This window comes from Leucopleurus acutus (assembly GCF_964270905.1).
Source record: "Leucopleurus acutus genome assembly, chromosome: 14".
Lineage (NCBI taxonomy): Eukaryota > Metazoa > Chordata > Mammalia > Artiodactyla > Delphinidae > Leucopleurus > Leucopleurus acutus.
In genome coordinates, this window is record NC_139156.1 from 31,900,989 (window position 1) to 31,928,404 (window position 27,416).

At 45.8% G+C, this 27,416-nt stretch overlaps 1 protein-coding gene and 1 long non-coding RNA gene across 16 annotated transcripts in view; one reads left to right on the forward strand and one right to left on the reverse strand.

The window, feature by feature from the left end:
- Nucleotides 1-27,416, forward strand: part of SORBS1 (sorbin and SH3 domain containing 1) — a 239,490-nt gene that overhangs the window by 22,414 nt on the left and 189,660 nt on the right. For 9 of the 15 annotated variants that reach the window (XM_082854115.1, XM_082854116.1, XM_082854128.1 and 6 more), the window contains exon 1: nucleotides 14,932-15,042. The exons of 3 other annotated variants lie outside the window; for them this stretch is intronic. The gene's annotated coding sequence lies outside the window, so the exon portion shown is untranslated. Of the gene's footprint in view, nucleotides 1-14,931; nucleotides 15,043-17,386; nucleotides 17,533-27,416 lie in introns of those variants that run through there. 3 more of the 15 variants (XM_082854123.1, XM_082854124.1, XM_082854127.1) reach the window with 2 other exon arrangements.
- On the reverse strand, nucleotides 11,687-16,015 carry LOC309971249. The gene is made up of 3 exons (XR_014326724.1): nucleotides 15,766-16,015; nucleotides 13,940-15,058; nucleotides 11,687-11,800 (listed from the first exon to the last, which is right to left on the reverse strand). It is a non-coding gene; the product is annotated as an uncharacterized lncRNA (long non-coding RNA).

Below are 27,416 nucleotides of genomic sequence, written 5' to 3' on the forward strand. Positions count from 1 at the left end.
TGTGTCCACTTCCCTTCCTCCCCCAACCTGGTCCCCATTAGGTGGGCTGAACATACATTCCAGTTGCCCACGACAGTCCTAGTTTACGTTCTCTGTCCCAGTGAATTATCAGTAACACCTTCTTTCATGCTCAGAAGTATCCCAGTTTACGTGATAAATGATTTATTCCCCTAAAGATTAGATTCCCCTAAAGATTATTATTTCTTTTTAGTCTCTTATGTAGTCCTTCCAATATTTCTATATGCAGACGGATACATAAGGGAGGTGATATACATTGCCTTTGTCACTTAACAGTATGTCCTGGAAAACTCCTTATCAGTAGAAATGGAGTTTCCTCATTCTGTTAAACTTTGGATTGGAGTCTTTGGATAGGAGTGTTTGTAGAGACTGGGAGGCAGTGACCTTTCCCTTGGTTTATCAATTTAACTGCTGTTTAAGAGTTGCTTCTGTTTACCTAGGGAAAAACAAAAGGCTGTGGGAAATGAAGCCAGCTTCCTTCACTAGGAAAGCCAGTTCCGCAGTAAACTCATCCAGGAAGCATTTATTAAGCACCAGCTTTATGCCTAAGATGGTGTTAGGCACTTTGGATGAAATGGGTCCTCTCTTCATCTCCAGTTGCCCAAATGCTTCAAGATCCAGCTCACATACCTCAGCCCCTCATGAATCCTTCCCTGATTCCCTGGCCAGAACTCTTTGGCATCCCTGTGCCTCCACTTACCCATCCATTGTCCGTCCACCCATCCATCCATCCATCCATCCATCCATCCATTTATCCATTTCGTGAAGCAGCCTTTACCAAGTGCTTCCTTGTGCCAGGACCTGTGCTAGAGATGAACCAGATGATGAGTCCCTTGTTGTCAGAGACAGAGAGAGACAGATGAATGAACAGGCGATTGCAGTTCAGTATCGTAGCTGCAGATCGCAGCAGCATCATTGCTCAGCTCGTGGGGAAGCACAGGGAGACGGATGCCTGTTTACTGTTGAGCGTGGGGGAGTTGGCGAGGCTTTCTGAAGACACTTCCCCTAATGGGACTTGCTTTTTACTTTCTACTGTAAGTATTTGCCTTATCTTCACTGGTACACTGAGGTCCTTCACGTTCTCCTCAGCTCTGGAACCCTTCTCCTGTCACTTCAACCCCTGGTGTAGTGCTCTGCATTTAACAGCCACTCAGGTATTTATTAACTGAAAAAAGAAGCCCAGATTAATTAGCCTCAAGGATCCTAACATGAAAAAGGGTAGGTGAGATGTTCTTCGCTGCCCGTGGCCTTCGTGGTTTATCTAGGCAACTGGTATCCTCAAAGGTCTCTCTAAATTAGTGCCTGCCCCTCCCGTCAGTCTTTTTTTTTTTTTCCCACACTAAGCGGTCTCTGTCCCCACTCCACCCATTACCATTGCCATGACTGACTGATGCTGAAGAGGAAGAGCTGTGTGAATGGAGCCCCAAGTCCCACCCCCTCTTTGGTCTTGGTTTCCCCCTTGGAAGGAGGGGGGTTAGGGTCCAACCCCTAAGGACACTGCACCTCTGACATTTAGGAAACAATACTTTCAGGAATCAGCCTGGTGTCTCAGCCAGCTCCTTCTTTTATCTTCTAATAAATCCAGCTTCCCTTGAAGTTTCCTGGTGCCACAGGGGGTGGTCCGTGCATGATAAGAGATGGCCAGGCCAGGAAGATGACCTTTAATAAAGTTGAAAGGGCCACTGGGAGAGCGAGGATGACGGGCTGTGTGGCCGTGAGCCGCTGTGCTGTGTGCTGTGCTTGGCACTGAAAGAAGATCCAGGTAATGGCTCCAGCTGCTGCTGCAGAGGAAACCAAGAGAGGCGGATTGTCACAGGAGAGGGTTCTGGCAGAATGGTAGCAGACATTTCCCTGAAACTGTGCCGAGCAGCCTTTCGTGGGAAGAGGTAAGGTTTGGTTGACAACTCGTCCTCCCCTCTCTTGCCTCCTTTGTTCTTTCTGCAGTAGCTTTGCACAGGAAATAGGAAGGCGGGCCAGCGTTTCTCTGGTTAGTCCATTTTGGACTGACAGAGTTTGCCTGTGTGCCTGGCCCTGCACTGCGTCTCTTACATTCCATTAAAGCAGTGGTTCTTCTGCTTTGGGGAGCATCAGAATCACTTGGGGTACTTGTTAAAAATGCATATTCCTCCCTGGTGGGACCCAAGAATTTCAACACTGTCCCCTAGGTTTGTACAGGTTGTCTGAATATCTTCAGCTGCTTGTAACAAATTCCACCTCAGATTGGCCAGCAGTAGGGAAACTCATCATCTCTCAAACAGGCGTGGTGCCCTACTCAACTCCACGACCCGCCATTCATGTGGCCTGCACTGTGGATTATGCCCCCCTCCCGCCGGAGCTATGCAGTGGGGGCAATTCTGAATCCAGAGGTTGGGTGGGCTTTGGGGTTAATTCAGTGGCTCCGTGATGTCAACAGAGCCCCGAGTTCTTCCCATCTCTGCCATCTTGGGTGCTGGCTTCATCTGCAGGCTGGGGATAAGACGGCTGCAGCATTTCCAAACATTTTAGTCAGATGCAACCACATCCAGAGGAAGAAGGACATAGATCAATTCCTGGCTCTCTCTCAGGCATCTGAGGCACCTCCAGCACCTTCCACGGTGCCTCCTTGGCTGGAGCTGGGTCCCATGATCACCCCAGGCCAATCACTGTTCACCAGGAGGCAGCCGCACTTCTGGAGTCATCTGGAGCAGGGCTGGGTACCTGGACAAAGTGGAGGGTCTGTTAGGAAGGAAGAAGGACCGGGGACTAGGGGCTGGGGAGGCAACCACCAGGGCCCGGTGCACAGGTGGTTTGCAGACCACAGGCTGAGAAACATTGCCTGACGTCATCCTGAAGGGCTGGGGCTGTTGGTAAGGTTCTCTCTGTCCTGCAGATGAGGAAATGAGACTCACTGAACTCCAGGGACTTGGAGATAACACGCCGCCAGAAGGTTGTGGGTTGGGAGTGAGGGAACTGGGGTGTTTGAGAGGCCTTTTTAGCCCTAGGAGAGCAGTCATCATCCTTTTTTGCTTTCCTGAGGTGTCAAAGCAGCCTCCTTCATTTCTGATTTCTCCTCCGACTGCAATTATTCACGGCTGGAGGCCTATGGGAAGAATTCTCTGGGCACAAAAAAACTATATATTGTGCTTCCCCCACATCCGTGCGCCCAAAAGCAGTTGAAAAAATAGCTCCAGTTTGGGGGGAATAGCCTGTCAGCCCCTGTGCTAGGTGTAGTAGCTACCTGATCTTGAATCTTGGCAACAACCTCTTCAGTTAGGCTTTATTATCTATATTTTCTGGATGGGGAAACTGAGGCTCAAGAAGGTGAAGCTGACTGGTGGGTCGCACAGTTTGGCGGTGGAGCCAGGACGGTTGACACCCTGCCTCGAAGTCGGTGCTCCCCCCTCCACACTGCGGCTTCTCAGCGGCTTCCAGCCTGGTTATGCCCCATAAGGAAAGTTCTCAGGGAAAGGGGTTTTAGTGTCAAAACAGTTCCAGAGGAGCTGAATGTTTCCTGTGGGAATAATTCTCAGGGCACTAGGAAAAATACCCTGAGCATAATAAACACAAGAAAGAAACAGGAAGTCTGGTTTTGTTATATAGCAGCTAAAATGTGAATAGGAAAAGCTCTCCAAGGAGCCCAAAGCTTTGTTAGATTGGAAAATGGAAGGCCCTGACTGAGAGGGTAGGAAAACCACCCTGGGTTCTTGAAACGGTGGGTCAGTGGTGGACAGTGTGGCAGCGAGAAGGAGAGCTGGCTGCAGAGTCTGAGTGTGAAAGCCTCACTTTCCCCCCAGTCCTACTTTTGTGCTGTGTGACCTTGGGCAAGTCACTTAGCCTTTCAGAGGAAATGGGGTCCTGGCTGGCACCTCACCAGGCAGAGGGAACAGAGAGGTAAAGGGTGGGGCGAGCCTTGCCAGCTGGGCAGGACTTGCAAAGGTGAGAGTGTCAGGGTATCAGCACAGAGTAGACCCCTTGAAGTGGTAAACTTAGTGCAGCTCTAAGGTTGTGAGCTGTTAGTCATCTCCAGCACAGGGGCACATCACAGCCGGTGGAGGGCGGGTGTCTGGCTGTGGCCTCACCTCAAGGAGAAATCAGCTTTGCCTGAAAAGCCTCCTTTTGAAGCTCTGGATGTTTGGAGTCCCTCCCTGGGTGTGTTGCCTGGCCTGTACCTTGAGGAGTATTGTCCGCAGATGCCCAGGAGGAGAGGGCAACAGTACGACGTGGGCAGAGATAAGTGCCCTGGGCTCAGTTCAGAAGGTACAGACCATGGCTACTGTGGGAGGACCCCGGGGGCTCTGGAAGCTGTGGGTACGCTGGGAGGAGGGAGCTGACAATGTGTTGATGATGGACCACAGGTGTGTGTGGGTTTGGGAAAATCGACAGGTGAGGCCCTTTCCAAGTGCAGCCAACAGACCTCTCTGATGGTGGTAGCACCGGAGAGACAATGACTTGACTTTTCAAACATGAACAGAGGAAATAATAGGGGTTTTTCTTTTCCCCAGGGAAGCACATCTGCAGCTTCCTAGGGTTTTGAGTCTGCAGCAAGGTATTTAAGATTAGCTTCTCCCAAAACCATAATTCAAGAAGGCACATGCACCCGAATGTTCGTTGCAGTACTATTTACAATAGCCAGGACATGGAAGCAACCTAAATGCCCATCGACAGATGAATGGATAAAGAAGATGTGGTACATATATACAATGGAATATTACTCAGCCATAAAAAGGAATGAAATTGGGTCATTTGTAGAGACGTGGATGGACCTAGAGACTCATACAGAGTGAAGTCAGAAACAGGAAAACAAATATCGTATATTAATGCATATATGTGGACTCTAGAAAAATGGTACACATGAACCTGTGTGCAAGGCAGAAATGGAGACACAGATGTAGAGAACAAACGTATGGACACCAAGGGGGGAAAACGACGAGGAGGTGGGGTGGGGGGGTGGGATGAACTGGGAGATTGGGATTGACATGTATACACTAATATATATAAAAATAGGTGACTAATAAAAAAATAAAAGATGAAAAAAATTAGTTTCTTCCTCTTATCCTTCCTGCCCCCTCCCATTTATTGAACAGCTTGTAAATATTTGTTGAGCAACTTCTGCTTGGCAAGCTGAGCGTGGGGCCCAGGTTTCAAAGACCAAAATCATTGCCCTTGAGGAGTCTCCTAGGTAAACAGGATAATTACAAAGCTGGGTGATAAGTGCTAACAGGCATGTACAGGGTCCTCTGGGAGAGTTAGGAGGGAAGGACAGTTATTTCTCAGAGGAGGTGACCCCTGAACTGGGGCTGGAAGGCTTGGGTGGGGAATGGACCAGGTGGCCCAGCCTTTTGGAAGGCATTGTAGGCAGAGGTAGGTAATAGCTTTCATCTGACCATAACCAAGCTCATGAGCGCCTGCTGTATGAGTGGTGATGCAGAAATGAATGGGACTCAGTCCCTGCCCTGCAGATGCTCACAGGCAGAGGTGACTAGAGCTCTGTTTAAGAAGCTAGCTTGCTGTCTGCTGCCCTAGGGGTTGGCCCTGCCCTTCAGCAACTGTGGCATCTATTTATACTTATGGATTTCTTCCTGGTGGAGCCAGCCCTGGATTTAGGAAGTTGGACTTGGGCAAGGAAGGTACTATCACCTCTCTGGGCTTTACTTTTTTCACTTATTTATAAAAATGGCTGTTGGACCAGGTTAGTTTTCTCAAGCAGTGGCCTAGGGACCACCTGCCTTAGAACGTCACAGGGTGCTCCTTGAAATACTGGGTCCTGGGGAGGGGTGGGGGGTAGCTCCTCTCCCCATTCATATACTGTCAGACTCTTGGGTGTGGGTCCTGGGATTCTGCTTCTAACAGGCACTGCAGCTGATGCTTAGACATCTTAGAGTTTGGGGAGCTGGGCTACATGATTTCAACCTCTAACCCTTTCAGCCTTAATCTCCTCAGCCATATATATGACCACAGGAACTGGAAAAATAAAATGTTAGCTCACTTGATGTTTTATCCTAGGTCTGATGCCTTCAGCAAACTGGCCCATAGTTTAGGTGTCCTAATTCTTTTTTTTTTTTTTTTTTTTTTTGGCGGTACACGGGCCTCTCACTGTTGTGGCCTCTCCCGTTGCGGAGCACAGGCTCCGGACGTGCAGGCTCAGCGACCATGGCTCACGGGCCTAGCCGCTCCGCGGCATGTGGGATCTTCCCAGACCGGGGCACGAACCTGTGTGCCCTGCATCAGCAGGCGGACTCTCAAGCACTGCGCCACCAGGGAAGCCCTAGGTGTCTTAATTCTTGACGGTGTGTGCTTGTGAACTGTTCAGCAGGCTGGCTTTGATATTCCTTGAAGAAGAAAAGCCTTGTTAACATGCACCTGAATGTGACCGTCAGAATCTGTTTATGAGCTGAATCATTGCAATAAACATCTCAGCTTTTCAACCCTGGCTTTGGAGTGTTTGCCCAGCTTCCCTTTTCTGAGTCATTCTGCCTCGGCTCCTGCATTCTGACGAGGTCATTTGCATCGTCTAACATGGAGCCACAGGTTTCACCTTCTCTTTGACAAACGGCATCTCCGCTTTGCTTCCCCTCCGATCGTGATCATCTTTGTGAAGTTATTAAGGGAGGCTCATAATTTTTTAATAGCTGCTACGCGTGTTCCCCTTGTTTTTGGTATTGTGTCTGAAAACACAGTTTTTAGTGTTCAAAGCAAGTAAATTAGGGCTTTATATGGCTGGCTGGGAGTCTTCCCCAGTTTCTTATCCTTTCCCCTCAGAAATCTCCTAATAGCTCCTAAGATTCCACAGTGCTGGTGACTTTGCGAAGCTGTTGCCTGAAAACCGCTCTCAGCCTGACCCCTTCATATCACTCAGGTGTGAAAGAAATGGCCTTAGGTGAGGGCGTTGTATTTTGTCCCTTCATAAAGATAAAACCTTGGCACCTAGGATTTTAGATCTTAAAAATTAAGATCTTGGCTCACTTCTCATTCTGTTAATCTGTGCTGTGGTTTTCCTTGTGAAGGTTGACCTGTAAACACAGAATTTTACACTAGTAAATTCTGGTGAAGCCCTTCACATTACCCAGGTGGAAGAAATCCAGAGCTGTCCTGAAACTGCGAAAAGTGGTAAATGTAGGTGTGCTGCCCCAGAGGACAGGGCTGGCGTGAGTCTCCCCTGTATTCCCCGAGGTTCTTGTGCAATTCTCTGCCCACAGTGGGTGCCCAACAGGTGGCTGCTTGAAGCATGAATTTTAAAAATATGATAGACCAGTAATTAAACTGGTGAAGACATGGAATTAAAAGGGGGGGGGAATCAGTGTGATTTTGAATTTGCCCTTGGATATTCATTAAGCTTAATTTTCATGGAAATACCAGTTAGATGCAGGATTAGTTGCAGTGCAGACTGGCAGAGAGGAGAAGAGGCAGACGTCGTCGGCATTTTAAGTACTTTGGTACCTCTGTTAGTTGTTTGTTATTTGCCAGTCATTTTGTTAGATAATTCCCAGGGACTGACTGATGAGCCCCCTTCATTTTGTGTCCAGGGAAACTGAGGCACGGGAGTGAAGTAATTTCTCTAAATTTATGTGGTGAAGCTGTTGGCAGGCTAGTTGACCCATACTGAAGAAGGATTTAGAGGGTACCTCCTCTCTACTGGGGTGCACGAGAATCAAAGTTTAGCTTTGCAAAAATTATTAGAGGTGAAGGAGGTTCCCTTGGAACGTAGAATTGCTTTGTGACATTTCTGTCCCTTGGCTTGTTGCTTTTGCTGGTGTCTCTCCAAGGAAGGGGAGCTCACTATTCACTGAGGCAGTTCATTTTATTTTTGAATGCTTCTAATTATTAGAATTCTTTAATATGAGTTGTCATCAACTCGTCTTATAATTTCCTCCTTTGGGCACCATGTCTCAGTAACAAGATAGACAAGGTTCTTGCCTCCTGGAGTCTGGTATTCGTATAGTAGAAGGAACATTGAACTAGATGTCAGCAGTACAAGGCAAAGACATTTATTAAAAAAAAAAGAAAGAAAGAAATGAAAGTTTTGTATCACTTGCAACCTGTATGAACTTGGCTAAGACACTTGAGTGTCTGTTCTCACTTCATTTTGCAGAGGACATTATCCCATTGGACCTTCCAAAGCAGTGAACGTTCACTGGGGTGACGTGCCTTGTAAAATGTTAATTGTTATCTATTACAAGGAGTAGTGGTAGCTCTTGCTTCCAGAGCAGTAGTTCTCAAAGCGTGAGCCAGCTGCATCAGCATCACCTGGGAAGTTGCTAGAAATACAAACTCCTCAGCACCACCCCAGAACTGCTGACTCAGAAACTCGGGCGTGGGGTGGGGCTTGAAAATTGTTTTAAAAGGGTTCCAGGTGAGTCCAATGCCTGCCCTTGTTGGAGAGCTACTGTAGACCAGGGCAGTAGTTCTCAGCCCTCACTACATATTGGATTCACCTGAGAGAACCTGTACGTGCTGCGTCCTGCGTCAGAATCTGAAGGCGGAGCTTCTGCAGGAGCTGCTTGTGTGATTCACGTCTGCAGCCGGGAGTTGGGGGGGCTGAGGAGCACAGACGGTTGAGCTGCCCAGTTTGGTCTCAGTCTTGGCTGTGCCCCTTATCAGCTTTGTGGCTTTTGGCAAGAGGACTCTGGCCTCAGTTTGCTTGTCTGCGTAAAAATGCCCATCCCTTAGGGCTGTCATAAGAGTCATATGGGACGATGAGTTTAAGTATCCGAGGATGTGTCCCGGCTGTGGTGAGTAAGGACGGAACTTACTGGTGGTGGCCCTGGGTATTTGAAGGTGACGGTTCTCATTTCTCCACACTAAGGCTCTTTGCCTCTTCCTTCTAGGGTGTAATTTCTAGCCCCGTCTTTTGGGAAACCCCATTTTGTCCATGACTCTCTTTAAAAGGCAGTGTCCCATTTGACAATACCCATCACAACTACAAATGCAGCCACTTTTTGTCCTTGTAATTCCAGTTTTTGGAATTTGTTCTACAGGTATGTCTGCATATGTGAGAAATGATGTTTGTTTCTTACAACATGATTTGCAGAAGCAAAAGACTGGGATAACCTAAATGTTCATCAATCTAGGGTCTCCAAGCTTTTGAACCCTGTGGCTATGGAAGAGAATGAGGCTGCTTCTCAGGTACTGGCGTAGAACTCTGTAGGATATGTTTTTTAAGTGAAAGAGGAGAATATATGCTTATTTGCTTGTATATACATGCAGTGCATTTGAAAGAGTACAAAAGAAATGGGTAATGTTGGTTGCCTCTGAGGAGGAGACTGGGTGGAATAAAGATTTTTCACTATAACCTATTGGGTGCTTTTTATTTATTTTTAAAATAAGTTTAATTTTTGGCTGTGTTGGGTCTTCGTTGCTGTGCACGGGCTTTTCTCTGGTTGCGGCGAGTGGGGGCTACTCTTGTGTTGCGCGGGCTTCTCACTGTGGTGGCTTCTCTTGTTAGGAGCACAGGCTCTAGGCGCACGGGCTTCAGTAGCTGTGGCTCATGGGCTTCAGAGCGCAGGCTCAGTAGCTGTGGCGCACGGGCTTAGTTGCTCTGCGGCATGAGGCATTTTCCTGGACCAGGACTCGTACCCATGTCCCCTGCATTGGCAGGCAGCTTCCTAATCACTGCGCCACCAGGGAAGCCCCGGGGTGCTTTTTAAATGCTGTGATTTTAACCCGCTAAAAAATTAAAAGTGTGGTGTCCTAGCTGAATCCTGCGCTCATGGCCTGACCATTGTGGGATAGAGTGGGAGTATTACCATTTTCTTCCATGAACTGGACCCTGTCCTACTTTTGATGCCATTTAAGATTGCCTTACTCTTGGCACTGTGAGCTCCGATGAACCTTGCGGTCAGAGACTGCACCCAGCTCTGTTTCACGTGGATGGTTGCCAGGGCAGGTCTCATGGACTCGAGGAAGTTTCGAACTGCCCCCGCCCAGCCTGTACTTGCACAACAGGCTTTGTTTTTGGCCCAGAATGCTGGGCTGTCGGGACCGTTTGAATCTTGATTCTGCCGGCTATAACGTTAGCTCCTCTTTGCCGTTTTGTGCCGTCTGGGGAGTTGGTGAGCCTGCCTCCTGAGTCTGTCTTTTGTCAAGTCATTGTTGAGAAGACATTGGACAGGGTGTGGCGAAGAATCGAACACTGTGTTGTGCTGTCGGTAACCTTTCTCTAGCTCGTCATCAAGCCACTGGAGACACTAGTGTACACATCTTAGAGTGCTGACCCCTGGGCTAATAGGAAGACAGACCAGGAGCTCAGTCAGGTGTAGTAAGTGCCGTGAGAGGGCTGTGTACAAAGTACAGTGATGGCCCAAAGAGGGAGTGATGTACATTCTGTAGGGGTAGTTGTTCAGCTGGCTAGATGGGCATAGCCTTGCACAAGCTGCTTGACTATTTCACTAACTTATCTAGAAGTGAATCACAAGAGTTTTTAAAGATGCTTTGCTGAAGTCAAGACACGTGATAGCTCTCACATTTCACCTGGTCTACCAACTTGGTAATCACAACAAGGAACAGCTGGTTGCTTTTTGGCACAGCTTGGTCGTCGTGGACTCACATTGCCTTTTCCCCATGTTCATTCCTTTCTAAATGTCCCTAAACCATTTGTTCTCTACTTTTGCCAGGAATCATTGTTTGCAGTTATGAGGGCTTTTTTTATTTATATATAAAGTTTTAATTTTTGTCTGCGTTGGGTCTTCATTGCTGTGCCCGGGCTTTCTCTAGTTGCGGTGTGCAGGCTTCTTATTGAAGTGGCTTCTCGTTGCGGAGCACAGGCTCAAGGTGCACAGGCTTCAGAAGTTGTGGCACGTGGGCTCAGTAGTTGCGGCTCGCGGGTTCTAGAGCACAGGCTCAGTCATTGTGGTGCACGGGCTTAGTTGCTCCGTGGCATGTGGGATCCTCCCAGACCAGGGCTTGAACCCGTGTCCCCTGCATTGGCAGGCGGATTCTTAACCACGGCGCCACTGGGGAAGCCCTAGCAGGGCTTTTTATTTGTAGATGTCAGGATCACCAACTTTCCTACTTTAAAATCGGGACATTTGCCCCTGTCTCATGCCATCGGGCCCCTTTCTCCTTTTGTGATTTTGAAGTTGATCAATTGCAGTCCTAAGAAACTTTTATAGTCAGTTAAATATGCATGAAAGAAATTATACGTCGTCTAAAGAAAATTTGGAGCCACATCAAAAAGTGGACGGAATGCTAAAACCAATCAGTCATGGCATGACACTCCAGCTCAGCCCCTGCTAACATTTTGGTGTTGTTACTGCCAACTATGTGAAAAATAATCAAAGCTTACAATCAGACTGCTTGGAACGGCTGTGGTTTACAGGGGGAGCCTGACGCCTAAGCTAATGAGTAAAGTTTTTAGAGGAGCATGATTCAAGTGTGTTCAGCGGGTAGTGGAAGCATCAGGAAGAAAAGGGGTCAGCTTCATCTGGGCAAGGAGGTAGCTAGGAAAGGCTCCACAGGACAGATGACCCTTGATAAGTAAGCAGAAGTAGTAGCTGGAGGAAAAGAAAACAGAATTGTATATAAGCCACAGTCATAATCGTGTGCTAAATATACATGAAAAAAACTGCAAGGAAATGTCCCCGAATAATACCACAGTAGGATTGTTGGTGAGTGTGGTTTTATTTTCTCTGTTTCCCAAATGGGAGTATATTGCCTCTTGTTAGTATTTTTCTTAACACCACACACATGTGCTGGGTCTTCAGCGACTCAGGGTTAGCAGAACTTGGCTGCAGGCCTGCTGCAGAATCAGGAGCTCGGAGCCAGGCTGGCAGTGTTCACGCAGCCCTGTCATTTCCATTGGTGGTACCTGAGGTTGAAGTAGAGAAGCTAATAATACAAGGTCAGACCTTGCTTTTCTGTGCTGAGGTCTTACGTAGCAAGTTACTTTCAGAACGTTCCAGCGCCAAAGCTTGAGATAATGGTTGAGGAGGTAAGTGGCGTCACTGGGGGCACAGAGAATGTTTACATGCAGGCTTCTCCCTTCCACTTCCCTCACTTAAAAATCATGAAAAGCAAATAGGTATTTACTGCTGTCATTCCCTGTGATATTTCTGGCACATAGATTTTCCCACCCTCAGCATTGATTTCCACTGACCAGATCCATACACAGAAGGGAGGGGCACCTGCAACTGGGGAGGGCCCTGCCACAAGTCCTCCAGACATTGAGTCCTGTCTGATTCAACTCTACCACCAGGAAGAGAAGAGTTGTTGGACTTTCCTGGGTCCAGATTTTGGCTTTGCCTCTTACTTGTTGTGAAACTGTAGGCAAGGTCTTTGAGCTCAGCTTTTCATCATTAAATTGGGATGATAAAATTGACCTCAACATTTGTAAGGATTGAACCAGGTACTTAAGCACTGGTCTAATACCTGACCTATGAACAGGTGTTGATACATCATGGCTACTCTTATTTGATTGTCAGCCCCTCAGGTGTGTCCTATATGTGGTCGTGCAGAAAAAACTGGCCCTGCTCTCATTATCAGTGCTTTGCACCCATGAATCTGTGTATTGACGTGAAGTTGGCAGGGAGTGGGGTGCTAGTAGTTGTGGTTGAACAACGTAAAATAGTATTCAGCAGAATTTCACTTCAGAGGTCACTTTTTTACAAAAGACTTTTTACAAGATCCCCCAGGGGCGGACTTCATGAAATGTCACGTGCTCTGTATACATCAATAAAAGCTGTGTTAAAATGGAAAACATGCATATGTTAAGTAAGGGCTCAAGAAATATGCGTTGATTGACTAGACAAACAAAAAAGGGAATAATTAGGAGCTGGGAAGAAGAAAAGGGAGAAAAGGAGGCCCCTGTGGGTTGGATCTTGGGACCGTGGAAAAGCTTCCTCCCCCCTTCCTGTCTCTCTCTGACCTATAACCACACTGGGACCTGGCTCTGAGCTTTGAGGGCCTGGAAACTTGTCTTAAAGTTAGTGATGTGACTTCATACTTTTTTTTCTGGACAGCCCCAGTTTTCCCTTTTCTACCACTCTGAGGTCCTGCTGAATTCCAGATTCAGTGTTATTGGTGACCAGAAACAAGATAAAACTAGGGAAGTAAGGTTTGCCCTCTGTTAGGAGGACCTGAAGCGTGGGAAGACTGGCTCAGAAACTTCCAGAGAAAGGATGATGAAAGAGTTAACTAGTCTCCATTTGTCTGTCTGCCTCTTAAGATGAAGAAGTCATCTGTAAATTAGGGCTGACCTGTTCAGTTGTGTGGACCAAGCTCTCTCTGTGTGCCGTCCACCTCTGCCTGCTGTGAAATACTAGCTGTATCTGAAGGTGTGGTGTGATCTTCAGTCCTCTCCCTCCATTCTTACCCTGTCATGGCTGTTTGGGGACTGGGAAGACAAGGGGTCGAGCAAAAGGGGGAATCTTAGCTCTGCGGTCTGGCACACAGTAGGTGTTTAATAAACATTCTTCCATCTCATCCGGTGCAGGACCCATCTGCGGTAAGTACATCAGATTCAGGGCCTGGATAGAACTGGAACTATCCTTTTTGTGTTTGTGTCTTTTTAACAGTAGGGTAGGTGGTATTTGGAATATTCAGGTTAGTATAATATATAAAAAACACTCAATATCTTTTTGTAGAAATGTCCATTTTAACACATTTTACAAAGAGTGAAAATCTGTTGGTCTCCGTTTAGCTGCCTACTACCCTTTCCCTAATTTGTAGAATCATAGCTTTAGATCTAATAGATTAGATCTGTCCTCAGTCTTACTGCAGTCTCTTAAGCCTCCCAGCATTTATTGCAAAATGCTGGTGGTATTTTCATGCCCTGGCACTGCACAAGCATAATGTTTCATTTATTTTTAAATAACTTAAAATGTTTGTTTTATAAATCAAGGTATATTTTATCATTTAATTGGAAAGGGTTTGCCTAAGTATATTTAGGCATTTAAAGGCTTATTTTAGAAGCTAAAAATGTCTTTAAACTCCGTGTCTGGTAACTTACTTGGTGGTGGGGTCCGCTCAGCATTTGTCAGTTTGCTTTCCTTATTTTGCAGGAGATTGGGTGCTGACGTCACACAGTTGATTGGTTAGGTTTGTTATGTCTTTGATGTCTGCTGTTTGGTAGGCGGATGGGGGTGGGGTGGTGGAATCGCACATCCCTCTTGAACAGCCTTGGTAAGCAGGGCTGGGGGAGAAGACCAAGGCTATCAAGGCAGTGTCAGGTGGTGGCAACTTGATACTAGGCTTCCTCTTTAACAGCATTCTTCTCTTTATTTTTCCTTCTCTTTTCTTCTTGCTGTATATCCCTTGTTTCTCCCTACTTTCCTGCCCCTGAAATATTTTGTGTACATTGTTAGACGTTAGTGCATCTAGGCTTGTGGTAAAGAAGAGGGCTGTGCCTTCCTTCACTCCCCCTTCTGCTCCTCATATTTCAGACTTTATTTTGATGAACATTTTAGAAAATGTCCTTGGCCATGTCCCCATGCCTTGCCGCCTGTGTAAAGGTCAGTATGGGTATTGCAAAGAGGGTGATGGCTCAGAGGTCAGCAGCCTTTCCCAAAATGGATGTCAACTATTTGTGACTCCTCTTTTGGTGCTGGGGGGTGGGGGAGGCGGTGACTGTGCTAACCCTTGGCGGGGACTGGCAGGAGGTGGTGACTTTAATCAGGGCCAGTGGCAGCACAGACTCACGTGCTGCTGAAGCCTGGCCAGCACCAGGCTCCTTGGTTTCCGCTGTGCCCACTGCTGACTCCGCCTTTCAGCTATTGTGTTTTGTCTTCTGAAGTGTCATTCATATTGGCCACTTAGTCTGTGCTGTTCCACAGCCTTTTCATCATTGGAATTACACAACTTGAACATTTTTGACCTTGTAAGGCTTTGTAGAAGAGGCTAAATTCCAGATCACTCTGTACAGCAGGGGCTGACGCTTGGGTGAGATTGTTGCTTGGATTGATGGCCTTGGTCTCTGAAGGCTGTTGTGCAGTTGGTCTTGAGTGTATGTTGAACACATCCCAGAGGGAGCTGGTGCCGCATAGAAGACTGCTGGTGGGCATGAGCCCAAGGAAAGCTTGGGGATATAGACACCTGCTTCTTTCACAGCATACGGTATTTTTTCGATTTCCTGATGTAGGAAGGGAGGTTTGGGTTAATTAAGTGTATGGTAAACAGTCTCCTTTAGCTTGTTGCTTATCCTTGGTTTATTCCAAGCCAGTTTCAGGGGGTCTATTCAGTAAATGCTTAAATTGGCTTTAACCATGATCATTTTGACATCTATGATAAATACGAAATAAACAAGGTCATGCACACCTTATTAGACAATTTTGAGTTTTCACCAACATATTCTTTAGATGATTTAGTCAAAAACTAGAATTATTTAACATTTTGACTTATGTATGCTTTATTTAACAAGTGCATGAAAATGCTTAATCATTTGCATGGAAAGTTAAATGATTATTTTGTAATCTGTATTTCTTAAAGTTTTATACATTACTTTCTCATTGTTCCTGAATTTGTTGTCCTACACATATAATATATAGAAATGTGGATAATGAAAGGAAGAAAAAAAGAAAAGTCAGTGGCCTGACATTCCTTCCCTCCCCACCTGAAAGCTCAGCGTCTCTGGTTAACCTTTACTTTGGGTGAGGGAGAGCTGAGCTGCAGCGTGGCAGGGTCCTGGCAGGGGCCAGGCAGGTGTGATTTCTTGATAGGTTTTGACTGGAAGGCATTCTTATGTGCTCAGCAGGTCTCCTCTCATAATGGCCATCCAGGCCACTCTTACATTACTGGGGAGGCAGCCTCCCTGGGGCCCGGGGAGGTTAAGTGACCTACCCTGGGTCACATAGTCGTGGAAGAATCCGGAATTTGTTGTCTTTCTGCAGTGTGTTTTACACCATGTTGCGTTGGCTCACCGAAGCCCGTACGCCCTTCAGTCTGGAGAAACCTATACCCCGTGTGGGGAGAGGTAGCTGAATATGGCTCACAGCACACATTTTGCAACCTAATTTGGGTTCCATTTCTAGCTCTGCTACTTATTAACTATGTGATCGTGAGTGTGTTCCTGACCTCCCTCAGTCTGTTTCCTCACCTGCAGAGTGGGAACCATGCCTACCTTGTTAGGTTTTGAGATCACCCCGGCTGTTCGAGGATGTAGCCACTGAATACATTGCAGATTGCAGCAGCGTTTTCCATGCTTTCAGAGTTCAAGCTGGGATGAGGCTGGAGTCATCCCTCTTTAACTGGTACTGAGGTAGGGAGAGCTGCAACAAATTCCATACCTGCCTGGATCTTCACTTCATTCAGCGCTTGCCCTGTGAACGAACCAAGGCCCTGGGGGATGTGTACCCATTGGAGGAGGATGCCTGTGCGTTTAGTAACTTGGGGGTTTTATCATCAGCCTTTATTGACCAAGTGATAATGGCAGAGGCAGATTGATTTTTTTTTTTTCTTTTAATTGGGGCAGAAAGAGTTGTATGCTTCTCCAGGTAACCATGAGTCAAGACCTTGTGACTTATCTGTTCACATGCACAGCCAGCTGCACACAACCTCCTCTTCCCTTTACCCATCCCTGCTCTGCTGCCCTAGTATGATTCATTCTTCAAATATTTGAGGGCCCACTGTGTTCCAGGCACAGGGCCAAGTACCAGGGAAAGATACTGGGGAGCAGAAACAAACCTGGACCTTGACTCCATGGAGTTTATAGGGTTGTGGGGAAGACGGACTCTAAGGGTAAAATTCTAATCATTGTAAGGCTATGAAGAACTACTTGGGGCCATGGGAACATTTTAGAGAGAGTTGACCCAAGTTGGGAGGCCAAGGAAGGTTCCCAAAGAAGTGACGATTGAGTTGAGCTGAAAAAAGGCCAGGGGAATAGGTGGGTGAGATGGGTGACCTGACCTTTGCCACACCCTGAGCCTCCCACCCTCCCTTTCTCCCTCAATCTTTTGATCTTTTAGGAGGCAGTTAATCCTCCTGCAGTCAATCCTTCTGTAATTTCAAATGTATGCTTTTTTTTTTTTTTTTTTAATTTTGACCACACCACTTGGCTTGTGGGATCTTAGTTCCCCGGCCAGGGATTGAACCTGGGGCCCCAGCAGTGAAAGTGCCAAGTCCTAACCACTGGACCGCCAGGGTATTCCCAAATGTATGTTATTTTTTTTTTTAATTGCATAGTTTTCAGGGCAGAAACATAGTATGGTGGCTACTTTGGGAGTTAATATAATCTACAAGCATTTGTTGAATGTCTACTGTGTGGCAGGCATTATACATACATTGTCATTTAATCCTCTAAACAACCCTGCCAGGTGAGTCTTACGGATGAAGAAACTGAGGCCCAGAAAGGCCATGTGACTTGGGTTTTGTCTCCTTTTGGTTAATGATGGGAAAGCTGGGATTTAAACCTTCTGGCACTGCCAAACCTGCCTATGCTCTCTTCTGCCTCTCCCTTTTGTAGATGGACTTTTGTGGCTTGATCTGAGATCCAACCACCATCTCCATGTTGTGTCCATGGGAAAATGCAATCTGAGTTCCAGCCTTCCAGTTTACACATGAACTTGGTGCATAGCCCATTTATCAGTTGAGGATCGTTGTCTGTGTCAGGTCAGCATTGAGACTAAGTGGATGTGTCTTGAAGTGGGTTTAAAATTGTTTTTTCAGTTCAAATCCAGAATTAATGGAGGACAGTCTTAGAAATAGTCACTTGAGGTAAGTAACAATGGGCTGGATAAAAAGGAATGTCAATATCATTCCTGCTGCCAGCAGTGTCCCTGGGGGCCATGGGAAAAAAGAAATTGGTATGGGCTGGTAACTCTTTTTTTCCAACTTTATTTTATTTATTTATTTATTTACCTTTGGCTGCGTTGGGTCTTCGTTGCTGTGTGCAGGCTTTTTCTAGTTGTGGCGAGTGGGAGCTACTCTTCTTTGCGGTGCCCGGGCTTCTCATTGCGGTGGCTTCTCTTGTTGCGGAGCACGGGCTCTAGGCATGTGGGCTCAGCAGTTGTGGCTCGCTAGAGCCCGCAGGCTCAGTAGTTGTGGTGCACGGGCTTGCTCCGCAGCATGTGGGATCTTCCCGGACCAGGGATCGAAGCCGTGTCCCCTGCATTGGCAGGCGGATTCTTAACCACTGTGCCACCAGGGAAGTCCTGGGCTGGTAACTCTTAGTTATTTAGAGTTAAGTCTTGGTGACTTTCCAGTGGCTTGTCAGTGATGGCTCTGGGTGAGGGTAACTCTGTCAGTCACTCCATCTCTCTGAACCTCAGTCTCTCTACCTATAAGATGGGATAATAATTCTGCTTTATCTACCTCAGCATTGCTATGAGATTCAAACGAATTATAGGACCTTAGGATTAGAAGGGGTATCCCTAAGATATTATATTTGAAAATGTTTTGTAGGCCTAGGTAAATGCATGCCACACTTTTGTTGACTTACCATTATGGTTCATATTAACAGCGTAAAACACTGGTTCTCCAACTTTAGCTGTTTATTAGAATTACCTTCAGAGCTCATTAAGCTACAGGTCGTTGGGCTCCTCCTCCAGAATTTCTGATTCAGTAGCTCTAGAGTGGGACCAGAGGATTTGTATTTCTAATACGCTCCCACATAATGCTGATGTTGCCGGCCACCTTGCTCATACCACTCAGATCTGCAGCTGCTTGGCTCTGCCGCTCCCTCAGGCCTAGGGAGAGACAGGTGAAACCCACTGACCTTTGGGGGATGGTGAGTGTAGATGTCAGTTCCAGACCATGTGGTAACCAGACAGAGTAAGTGGGCATTGGCCAAGTGGCTGTGATGTCTGGAGTTGGGTGGAAGCACTTCACTGTTTCCTTGGAATCCCTTAGGACTTGGTAGTCACCACTTCTCAGGGCTGTGGTGCGGGGGGCAGAAGGAACCTATTGCAGGGGGCTTTGGGCCAAACTTGGACAGTCCCATCCACATTGGTGAACTCCTCCATTCTTTTTTTTTTTTAAATTTTTTATTTACTTATTTTTTTGGCCTCTCTGTGCAGCTTGTGGGATCTTAGTTCCCCAACCAGGGATCAAACCCGGGCCCCGGCAGTGAAAGTGCTGAGTTCTAACCACTGGATCTCCGGGGAATTCCTGAACTCCTCCATTCTTGGGGCTGGCCCAGATCCACTCAAACTCAAGCCCTCTTTGGCTCCTGTAAAGAAACCACCTTTCTTCTGATCTTCCAAGGTTGCAGTGGAGCGAGAGTCTCCGTGTTGGGCTGGGTGGTCATCATCACATTCTCTCTCGTGCTAAGAGATTTCCCACTGATTGTTCCAGCCTCTTTCTTCTCTCTCTTCACATGTGTGGTTTCTGCTTAAATCTCTTTCCTCATTGAGGCACCCAACCTTTTCCTAGTTACCCCCATGTCAGAAGAGGACAGGCCGGAACAGGCTAGCAGTAGTTCTCACATTTTTGGGGTCACATTGAGTAACGGGTTAAAGACAGAGCTTCCCTGGCCATGCCCTCAAAGATTCTGATTTCTCAGGTCTAGAGAGATTGTAGGGGTTCTGATGCCAGAATCTGAAAACCATACTTAGGGAAATAACTAAAGAGACTTTGACTTGCTTTTCAGTCTGCTAGCATGTGGTGAGCACCACTTTTACACTGACCACCCCAGAGCCCCTGCTTGGTCATCTGTCCCGCTTAGAGTCTCCCACCTTGGAATCTGTATTCCAGCCCCGAGGGAGACAAAGCCGTGGGGCTGGAAGGGGAGGGGGTTTGCTTAATGGTTACTTTCTTGGTCGACCAACAGATGACCTGACCTTTGGTTTCTCTGAGAAGAAAACCTCGGTATCTGTTTTGCCCTCTAAAAGAGGTCTTTCACCTGGAGTGTATTTCCCAGTGCAAGGTCTGGGTGACCTTTGCAGCCCATATTTGCTCCATTCTCACAACTTTTTGTGACTGAAAATGGTTTTTAAGATTTTTCTTTTCCTTTATATGGCTGGCTGACTAGCTGTCACTGGGCTGATTTTTATCTCAAACTATATTGTAAGCGTCCTCGCAGTTAAGATGTCTGCATGGTGCTGGGCATACAGATGTCTAATGGTGGGATAGGTAGGTTTACCATGATGCTTCTGGGCTGGATTGGGCTGGGCTGGCCACTGCTTGATCCTTACACAGATCTCAAAACCGTGACAGTAAGGGTCTAAAACTGGCTTGATCTCTACTGTGTCTCTTAGCTGGAAAGTCATTTTTAGTACAGGCCCTTGAGGATTACCGTCACCAAATAGTACTTCCAAGGAAAGAGCCCAAGGCAACTGAAGACCAAGGTTTTCACCCAAAATAGACCAACATCAGGAAGGGAGCTGGTCAGACAACTCTTCCACTGCATCAGTGGTTGGCAGAGGCTCCTGGCTATGACAGAGTCAGCTGGGCATCCACCAAGGCGGCGTATTACTCATAAGGCTAGTTGAGCGTGGATGAGTTTTTGTGTATGAGGGAGAAGAGAAGAAGCCCTTACTTCAGACACCATTCTTCCTGTGTCTCCCAAGGGTATACTTCTGTCCCCTTAAATGTTGCTTGTTTCTTGTTTTTTCCACATAATAGTCAATGTTCAAGATTGTGGAGAGGAAAATTCAGGAACCGGCTAAAAAACCCAGTTTTCAGAAGGGTCTGGGCAAACTCTCAGCATTTTGTAAAGGGCTCTTTCGAGTCTGGATCCCTTCTGTGGTGTCATGCCCGATCCCTCCGGCAAGATAGCTGGGTGCTTGGCCCATTTTTGCTCTCAGTCTAAAGTAACTTCTCGGTTCATTCTAGTCCTTTTTAATCTGTGGCTTATTGCATTTGGGTTACTCGATTTAAAGCGAGAACATGGAATCAATTCAGTAGAACCACAGACCCAAAGACAGAGCTGTGAGAGTCCTTCCTGGAGAGCCTAACTGGCCCGCAGAGATCTCGCAGCCATGTGCTGCCAGGGTCTTAAGTCCAAGTACCCCACTTCTGGCTTTAATATTCTTCTCCATACCCTGAACTGCCATTGCAGAGATCCTGGTTTCCCTCCGCTCCTCCACTTGGCCAAACTGAAATGTGGCCGGTAGAGAAAGAAGGGTTTCCAGGGCTGAGGCCGATGGAACCATTTAAGTTCGAGGAGACCGATGAGGAAAGGGTTGGTATTCAGATTGCATTTTCAAATGGGCTGGGAATAACACTGGCTGTGAAAACATTATCAAAAATCTGCAAAATCAACATTCTTTCTTCCTGGTAAACATGAAAGCTCGGCAGCTGCACCTCCTGCTCACGTGTTGGGCCAACTGCTGTTCGGGACATCATGCCTCCCTTGGCAGTGCCTGGGATCTGACTGGAGCCAGGGTTGGCATTCCAGCTCTTGCTGTGTGGATCAGGGCGTTTCAGGGCTCTCAAAAGCTGGACCAGTCAGGTTGTCCTTGGACTTAAGCTGGGGCATATATCCATCCGTCCAGGGTTACATGGACCCTTCGATACGGCTGTCCGTCACTAGTCAGGTTTTGCCGAGTCAAGACCCAATGCAGGCAGAAGAACTGATCCTAGTCAAAGGTGATTTGGGGGTGACTTCTTTTCCACCAGAATCCTCACCCTCTTAGTCACCTCATAACCTCTGTTATACAAGAGAATTTTGTTTATTTCAGAGAATCGGCCCACACACAGGTTTGAAGCCAGTCCAAAAGGAACATTTGCCACTGTATAAAAACTTACCTTGCTGCTCTTTGAGAACTGAACTGCCCGTTTTAGTCGCCCCTCCACACCCCCTCCCCCAGTTTCCTATATCATTTGCAGAAAACTTACTGTATGGGAATTTACTGGTTTATTTCTCAGAAACGGAGCAATTGCCTGACTTTCTTCAGGAGATACTTGGGGAAGGCAGAGCTCCCTCGTTTACGCTCTTTTCTTCCTTTAAAAATTTTTTCATGTATCTTCATAGGGAAAATGGCTTGGTACTGTTACCAAGAAGAATGCACCAGTGATTAAGAACCAGTATGAGTTGTGCAAGCCTGTCAAACGGAATATACTCCTTTCTTGACATGAACTCAGGGAAGTGCAGTAGATACTGTATCTGTTGGGTACATGACCCATGTGTGATGTCAGGGAAGCATCTAAGGGGAAGGATCCCATTAGGAGCCTAAAGCTAAAATGGGAAGTGAGGGCTGGGTGATGAGGCCTCCAGTGGATTCACTGCTGGCTGGATTACCAGCTCAGATTTGTATTTTCTGTGTGGGAAGCCTCTGTGGCAGACCTAGGATTGTGCCTAGGCCTGTCCTGGTCAAATATTTTTTTATCAGACACTTGGAGCTGTGGAAGTCAGCCATGGGAAGTATGCAGATCTCTGAGGGCTGGAAGAGAGAACTTATATTTCAAAGAGTGATCGGGACCCAGAAAGTTCTTTTAAGATGTATCCAACATCTGGGTTACAAAAGTCCTATAGGTATAGGATGGGGGGGGGGGGTTAACCTGATTTTAGAAGAAGCTCTTGCAGGGGAAAAAAGACTGAAGACATTTTGGATGATGAGAAAAAGAGGCAGGTCCTTCTCAGAGGGATGGAGGAGTAGGTGGTGGTTTAGCTCGATGCCCTGATAGTTATAGGTTTGCCTTCTGGATCTACTGATGCCCCCACTGGAGGCGGTGCTGGGCTGCGGGCATGACCCTTCCTCCTGCAGGTCCCCAGGGGAAGTGTGAGTTGGCTTTGACTTCAGTCCTCCTCCCTGGCCTCTCTGGGAAACCATCCCCTTGCCCACACAAGGCCTCTTCTACGTCTATACTGGCTTTTCCAGGCAGGGGTCAGAGCTCTTATTTCTGAGGGTTTCCTAGTCAGGCCATGCACCCTGGGGCTACAGCTGCCTTGTTTTGTTTTAAAAAAAAAAAAAAAAAAGGTACGGGGACCTTAGAAAATGGATGAATGGAATACTTTGTGTTCTTTTTTTTTTTTTTTTTTTTTTTTTTTTTTTTTGCGGTACACGGGCCTCTCACTGTTGTGGCCTCTCCCGTTGCGGAGCGCAGGCTAAGTGGCCATGGCTTATGGGCCCAGCCGCTCCGCGGCATGTGGGATCTTCCCGGACCGGGGCACGAACCCGTGTCCCCTGCATCGGCAGACGGACTCTCAACCACTGCGCCACCAGGAGAGCCCTGTGTTCCTGTTTTAAACTTAAAGACCATTCTATTGTGCAAATGCAAAAAGTAATAAGAATATGATTTCAGTTCCATATTCCATCAGGTTGAGGGTGTCAGGGGAAAAGTATAGGTGTGAGAGGATGAAACAAGAAAGTGGGGTGGAGTGGGGAGGAGAGCTAGTGACAGGTGGGTGGGGAGAGAGAAGCGAAGACATGCATGGGAAGAAACAAGGCACACAGGGAGAGAGTCAGAAAACATAATTTGAGGTAAAACCAATGTCCGGTAAGGCTTCCACCCCACTGCTGCAATTTGATGTCTAAGAATACTGAAAATCACAATACCCTGTCCAAAAAGTATTTTTTTCTTTGTAAATACACCATGTAGTCAAAATATGACAACCTGGCATGCCTATCCTAATATATAGAAAAGCTTGATATTGACTGATGATATACGAAGCGAAGGCCCAAGTTATTTAATGAATAAAATATTCCTTCTCCAAAATCAAACAGAAACCTTATGGTCATTGGATGACTCCAAAGAGTTAAAGAAAATTCTTCTTATTGATACATGTATGTATACATATACACATATATAAAAAGAAACTACCTCCAAATCATCCAGTGATTCTCTCTGGATGATGATTTTATAACTATTTATTTTAAGTTGGGAAATAAAATACATACATCCAAGGTATCCTAGCCCTGTTCCCTCTTTTCTTCTTTTTACAGTTTGTAGTTTTGTGTTTTTTTAACATCTTTATTGGAGTATAATTGCTTTATAATGGTGTGTTAGTTTCTGCTGTATAACAAACTGAATCAGCTATACATAAACACATATCTGCATATCTCCTCCCTCTTGCGTCTCCCTCCCACCCTCCCTATCCCACCCCTCTTGGTGGACAAAAGCACTGAGCTGATCTCCCTGTGCTATGTGGCTGCTTCCCACGAGCTATTTTACATTTGGTAGTGTATATATGTCCATGCCACTCTCTCACTTCGTCCCAGCTTACCCTTCCGCCTCTCCGTGTCCCCAAGTCCATTCTCTACGTCTGCATCTTTGTCTTTATTCCTGTCCTGAAGAAAAACGTTCTTCAGAACCTTTTTTTTTTTAAGATTCCATATGTATGTGTTAGCATACGGTATTTGTTTTTCTCTTTCTGACTTAATTCACTCTGTATGACAGTCTCTAGGTCCGTCTACCTCACTACAAGTAACTCAATTTCATTTCTTTTTATGGCTGAGTAATAGTCCGTTGTATATATGTGCCACATCTTGTTTACCCATTCATCTGTCGATGGACACTTAGGTTGCTTCCATGTCCTGGCTATTGTAAGTAGAGCTGCAATGAACATTGTGATACGTGACTCTTTTCTTTTTTTTTTGGCGGTACGCAGGCCTCTCACTGTTGTGGCCTCTCCCGTTGCGGAGCACAGGCTCCGGACGCACAGGCTCAGTGGCCATGGCTCACGGGCCTAGCCGTTCCGCGGCATGCGGGGTCTTCCCAGACCGGGGCACGAACCCATGTCCCCTGCATCGGCAGGCGGAGTCTCAACCACTGTGCCACCAGGGAAGCCCCACATGACTCTTTTTGAATGATGGTTTTCTGAGGGTATATGCCCAGTAGTGGGATTGCTGGGTCGTATGGTAGTTCTGTTTTTAGTTTTTTAAGGAACTTCCATACTGTTCTCCATAGTGGCTGTATCAATTTACATTCCCACCAACAGTTCAAGAGGGTTACCTTTTCTCCACACCCTCTCCAGCATTTATTGTTTGTAGATTTTTTGATGATGGCCATTCTGACTGGTGTGAGGTGATACCTGACTGCAGTTTTGATTTGTATTTCTCTAATGATTAGTGATGTTGAGCATTCTTTCATGTGTTTGTTGGCAATCTGTATATCTTCTTTGGAGAAGTATCTATTTATATCTTCTGCCCATTTTTGGATTGGGTTGTTTGTTTTTTTGATATTGGGCTGCATGAGCTGCCTGTATATTTTGGAGGTTAATCCCTTGTCACTTGATTCGTTTGCAAATATTTTCTCCCATTCTGAGAGTTGTCTTTTCGTCTTGTTTATGGTTTCCTTTGCTGTGCAAAAGCTTTGAAGTTTCATTAGGTCCCATTTGTTTATTTTTGTTTTTATATCCATTTCTCTAGGAGGTGGGTCAAAAGGGATCTTGCTGTGATTTATGTCATAGAGTGTTCTGCCTATGTTTTCCTTCCTCTAAGTTTTATAGTGTCTGGCCTTAAATTTAGGTCTTTGATCCACCTTGAGTTTATTTTTGTGTACAGTGTTACGGAGTGCTCTAATTTCATTCTTTTACATGTAGCTGTCCAGTTTTCCCAGCACCACTTATTGAAGAGACTATCTTTTCTCCATTGTATATTCTTGCCTCCTTTATCAAAAATAAGATGACCATATGTACGTGGGTTTATCTCTGGGCTTTCTATCCTGTTCCATTGATCTATATTTCTGTTTTTGTGCCAGTACCATACTGTCTTGATTACTGTAGCTTTGTAGTATAGTCTGCAGTCAGGGAGCCTGATTCCTCCAGCTCCATTTTTCTTTATCAAGATTGCTTTGGCTGCTCGTGGTCTTTTGTGTTTCTATACAAATTGTGAAATTTTTTGTTCTAGTACTGTGAAAAATGCCATTGGTAGTTTGATAGGGATTGCATTGAATCTGTAGATTGCTTTGGGTAGTATAGTCATTTTCACAGTGTTGATTCTTCCAATCTAAGAACATGGTGTATCACTCCATCTGTTTATATCATCTTTAATTTCTTTCATCAGTGTCTTATAGTTTTCTGCATACAGGTCTTTTGTCTCCTTAGGTAGGTTTATTCCTAGGTATTTTATTCTTTTTGTTGCAGTGGTAAATGGGGGTGTTTCCTTAATTTCTCTTTCAGGTTTTTCATCATTAGTGTATAGCAATGCAGGAGATTTCTGTGCATTAATTTTATATCCTGCTACTTTACCAAATTCATTGATTAGTAGTTTTCTGGTAGCATCTTTGGAATTCTCTCTGTATAGTATCATGTCATCTGCATACAGTGACAGTTTTATTTCTTCTTTTCCGATTTGGATTCCATTTATTTCCTTTTTTTCTCTGATTGCTGTGGCTAAAAATTCCAAAAGTATGTTGAATAATAGTGGTGAGAGTGGGCAACCTTGTCTTTTTCCCGATCTTAGTGGAAATGGTTTTAGTTTTTCACCATTGAGAACAGTGTTGGCTGTGCGTTTGTCATATATGGCCTTTATTGTGTTGAGATAAGTTTCCTCTATGCCTACCTTCTGGAGAGTTTTTATCATAAATGGGTGTTGAATTTTGTCAAAAGCTTTTTCTGCATCTATCGATATGATCATATGGTTTTTCTCCTTCAGTTTGTTAATATGGTTTATTACATTGATTTGCGTATATTGAAGAATTCTCGCATTCCTGGGTTAAACCCCACTTGATCATGGTGTATGATCCTTTTCATGTGCTGTTGGATTCTGTTTGCTAGTATTTTGTTGAGGATTTTTGCATCTATGTTCATCAGTGATGTTGGTCAGTAGTTTTCTTTTTTTGTGACATCTTTGTCTGGTTTTGGTATCAGGGTGATGGTGGCCTTGTAGAATGAGTTTGGGAGTGTTCCTCCCTCTGCTATATTTTGGAAGAATTTGAGAAGGATAGATGTTAGCTCTTCTCTAAATGTTTGATAGAATTCGCCTGTGAAACCATCTGGTCCTGGGCTTTTGTTTGTTGGAAGATTTTTTTTTTTTTAATTTACTTTTGGCTGTGTTGGGTCTTCATTGCTGTGTGCAGGCTTTCTGTAGTTGCGGTGAGCGGGGGCTACTCTTTGTTGTGGTGTGCAGGTTTCTCATTTTGGTGGCTTCTCTTGTTGTGGAGCATGGGCTCTGGGTGTGTGGGCTTCACTAGTTGCGACTTATGGGCTCTAGAGCGCAGGCTCAGTAGTTGTGGTGCACGGGCTTAGTTGCTCCGCAGCATGTGGGATCTTCCCGGACCAGGGCTGGAACCTGTGTCCCCTGCATTGGAAGGCGGATTCTTAACCACTGCGCCACCGGGGAAGTCCATCTTTTAGTTTTTCTGATCTTAGCTATTGTTTCCTTCATTTCTTTTTCATTTACTTCTGATCTGATCTTTATGATTTCTTTCCTTCTGCTAACTTTGGGTTGTTGTTTTTTTCTTTCTCTAATTGCTTTAGACGTAAGGTTAGATTGTTTATTTGAGATGTTTCTTGTTTCATGAGGTAGGATTATATTGCTATAAACCTCCCTCTTAGAACTGCTTCTGCTACATCCCATAAGTTTTGGGTCGTTATATTTTCATTGTCATTTGTTTCTAGGTATTTTTTGATTTCCTCTTTGATTTCTTCAGTGATCTCTTGGTTATTTAGT